The sequence below is a fragment of the Panthera pardus genome, unplaced genomic scaffold (assembly GCF_024362965.1).
Source record: "Panthera pardus isolate Hobbes unplaced genomic scaffold, ASM2436296v1 HiC_scaffold_12, whole genome shotgun sequence".
Taxonomy (NCBI): Eukaryota; Metazoa; Chordata; class Mammalia; order Carnivora; family Felidae; genus Panthera; species Panthera pardus.
This window is the reverse complement of record NW_026526677.1, coordinates 32,872,668-32,876,584: the sequence shown is the minus strand read 5'-3', so window position 1 is coordinate 32,876,584 and position 3,917 is coordinate 32,872,668. Positions and strand designations below refer to the sequence as shown.

At 37.9% G+C, this 3,917-nt stretch overlaps 1 non-coding gene across 1 annotated transcript; it reads right to left on the bottom strand.

Moving 5' to 3' along the window:
• Positions 1-3,349: 3,349 nt before the first annotated feature.
• Positions 3,350-3,454, bottom strand: LOC128776306 (U6 spliceosomal RNA). Its single transcript, XR_008421384.1, has one exon. It is a non-coding gene; the product is annotated as a U6 spliceosomal RNA (small nuclear RNA).
• Positions 3,455-3,917: the final 463 nt, after the last annotated feature.

Sequence of the window (3,917 nt, the reverse complement as noted above, 5' to 3'; positions counted from 1 at the left end):
TCTCTTCTAAAGGCAGAGGTGGTTTCCTGGTTTTGCGGGGAAGTCTAACATGGTCAGCCTTATTAGCCCTTGGGTTCATTATTAAACTAAAAAGATCAAGAGGAAAATGTTAGCTGATTATTTTGTCTACAGCTGGAAATCTTGTGCAGAATTGCTGAACTATAATCAACAGGTGAACTGTAAGAGGCAACTTTCTTAGGAATCATGTTAACTCATAATTGCTCCCTTTTGTCATCCCTTCTGAAAAATGGTGATATTGAATGGTCTCACGTAGTGTTGATAAACTCATGATGGGGTTGGGGTAGGGGATCAAGTCCTTTGCCTCAAGACAGAGGTTTTACCAAGAGAATTCTCCATCTGGATTTTTATCTGAAATCTGCAGAGCAAGTTTTTAAATGTATGCATTCTCAGAAACAGCCTTCTTAAAGTATATTCTTCTCATTTCATCTCTGAGGAGACTAAGGCACCGATATGGACACTCAGACTAGATTGTACATGTGATATTAACAAAATAAGACTGGAAAAAATATATAATAACCAAATTAACATTACTATCCTTAGAAGTATGTCAATAGGAGGCCACATGCTTATTCTTTTGAGGTTTCCTTTGCTCCTAACTTTCTCCTATCTCCTTGGGAAAAAACATTCAGACTCACTTCAGTCACACGGAAAAATTAATCTAAATACTTCAAAATTCTTTTTTTTTTTAGCAAAAAAAAAAAAATGACATTTGCCATGTTCTACCATTTACATGAGATTTGGTACCTAAAGATTGTTAATATTTCCAAATGTCAAGTCCACCATTGAAGGATTATTTGCAGCTATTAAATGTATTCCAAAGAATGTAACACAGACCTTTAAGGTAATTCTAAAGTTGTTAACAAGGCAATGTTTTTGGATTAAGGCTTTCTATGGAGGTGGCTATGTAGAGGAAGCCTCTGCTCACTTGCATGCATATATTCAGGTCTCCATGTTGCACAAACTATGGAGGGTCTCATTGTATTCTATGTAAATAATACCCCTTGGGATTTTGTAACAGAGGACTCTGTATATCCTACTTTGGATAGGATATTTTGTCTGGGAAAAAATAATAGTATGACTTGAATTGCTCTCCCAGTCTTCATGGCAGCCATCCTTTATTGCATCCTTTTACCAGTCTAAGTCAGAATATCAGGCCCTTGTGGGTTATAACAGTTTTCCCCTTAAGTATATTTTTCATCCTGTGGAGTCACTGAGTGATAGTCCTATTTTATTGCTAATTATTCTCTGTCATATATGGGACTTTCAAACAAATGGGCACTACCTTCTGGAGATGTTTAGGTTTTTTATGTTTTCACATTATTTTGTAATTTTTATAGGACAAAAGTGGCAAGGTTAGAAACATTTCTGTCTTAAAGTTGGTGAGACGGTCTGGGTTAATGCTAGTCAAAAGGCTTGGAGTTTAAACCTCAGATGTGGTTGAGAACTTTACTGCTGATGTTGTAATTTTCCTTTAATCTTTTCATAAACAACAACAACAAAAAAGCACAGTTAAGAGGGAGATTGGAAAAAATGACAGAAACTCCTAAAAAATCCAAGAATAGGAATTGGTCATTGGCCCCATTTAACCATTTAGGTTTATAGGTCACATTAATCAATATTTGGTTTCATAGCAGATGTGGAGGAAGTGAAAAGTCTGGATTCCAAAAGAACCCAAGAATACTGAAAAGTATCACATTTCACACACGTGGGGGAAAATGGAGAGAGAAAAGATTTATGTGTATCTGAAAGCAATAAGGATAAAAAAAACTCCTCATCAAAATCACTGTTGAGAAAACAGATTTGAATTCTGCCTAAAGTTCTCTTAATTAAGTTTCAACATCAGCAAGCCATGAATAAGGAGTATACTCCTCAGTACAACAGCAATCTGGTGTCCCACCTCGCAGAAGAACACTTTAAAATCACACAGGTAAGTATCCATGCACGAAGGCAGGCATTCCATCTTTCTCTCTCTCTCTCCATCCCTCTCCATCTCTCTCTCAAAACATTCGGAGTTTAGCTCCTTGTATCTTTTGCAGAAGATATTTTGTACCTTTTGTTCATTGAACAAACCTTTACTGAACTGTCTCGGAGGGCCAGCCTTGCCACTAGGTAAAGAAATACACAGAGAAGTTTGACTGGTGAAGCAAAGAAACCCCAAATGGTGAAAATTACTAATAATAGGAAGGGTCTTGAAAAAATATTGGAGCAAAATTGAATGTGGAGAAGGAGAACACTTGCTCCCCTCCTGGCATCCACTCGACCCAGATGTATTTGTTAATTCCTACTGTGTGCTTGCTGTGTGCCGGGCACCCTGGAGAATACGACAAAAGCAGAACAGAGCTTTCTCTTCTCACGAACCTTGAACTCATATTTTTAAGTTTTATGATACTCTTCTTTCCAGGCCCTCTTGAACCCAGTCTTTGCTTGCAGTCACCAAATCACACAGCTGGATGCTAGCAGCCATGTCTGCCCATTTCCAGCTGGCTTGACTATGTAACACAATTACAGATATCCTACTAATAATTTGAATCAGTTGTTTACCAGTACAGTTATTTTAAGGCCGGCATGTGACTACTCCCGGCAGGTTGGTGAACAGAGGAAAACGGGAAATGAATGAAATCATTTATTAACATTGAAAATAACAATTTGAAAGGTGCTGCATCCTGGGGCAAATAGTACTTGGCTGCTGCAAATGAGGGAACGGGAATTTTCCGAGGAAAGGGCTTACCTGAAAGAATTTTCCCAAATTTGGTTTTGGTGTCATGGAAAAACACTAAATTCAAAACAATGTTACTGATTGCCAGACATGTCGTCAAGAATCACATGCTCGCTAAGAACTATAACATGAACATTGTTGTTCAAAATAACTGCAACCTTCATGCCTTGAGTATATCCTGAAGATAAAAGAGAAAGAAAGAATAAAACAGGATGTGGAATTTTTATTGTGCACCCATGCATACCGGCCTAGTAATAACGATGTTTCCACAAACACCATGTTGTCTACGTGTCACAACACTGGGACACCTGGGAGTTAGAATTGCCAGTTTACAAACGGAAAAAAATGGAGGCTTGGAAAGAGTTAAATAACTTGACTTAGGTGACACAGCTTGTAGATAGAGTGTGACTCCAATTAGGAGTCATGTCTTTCTATCAAACTGCAAGTCTGCCCTGACTCAAAGTACTCTCTCCAATAAGGGGACTTATGTGAGGGAGTAGGAGCTCTGGGGGGAAATTCAGAAATTTTCTTACTGAATAATCAGTTTAAGTCATGTTAAACTCTTAAGTCACAAATCGTACTTTATTTATTTACTTATTTTTATTTATTTATTAAAATACAGGCTACTTCGTGAATTTGTGTGTCATCCTAGCCCAGTGGCCATGCTAATCTCTCTACCACTCAAATTTTTAGCATATCTGCTGCCCGAGTGAGCACCAAATCACGTTTTAATTCAGTCTGACAAATTATGTATTAATCATATTTTCCTTGAAACGTCTGTAAGTCTAGAGTATTATTAAAAATTGAAAAACATTTTGATTGGACAAACATTTAGTTGTCTTGTCCTTACCTTTATCCTGGGACTCTGCATTACTTTGGGGATGGGCAGGGACCCAGGAAGTCAGTGCGTAGGGAGAAAGATAGGTCTGGAAGTTGTCACTAAAAGGACCAAAGGATTTTATCATATGGAAATAATCAAATAAGTGACAACTTTTGAGTAAGGATGTTCATTGCAGTGTGATGCAGTGGCAAACTCAGCAGTGCCCAAATGTCCAACATAAGAATTTGGATAAATAAGAAGCTGTTTTGTACACTGGGGACGTTTTCAGTGGTTAACAATAGTGGTGTGTTGATTGATGGTGGATATCTGGGGGTTTGTTACCCCATCCTGTTTTGTGTG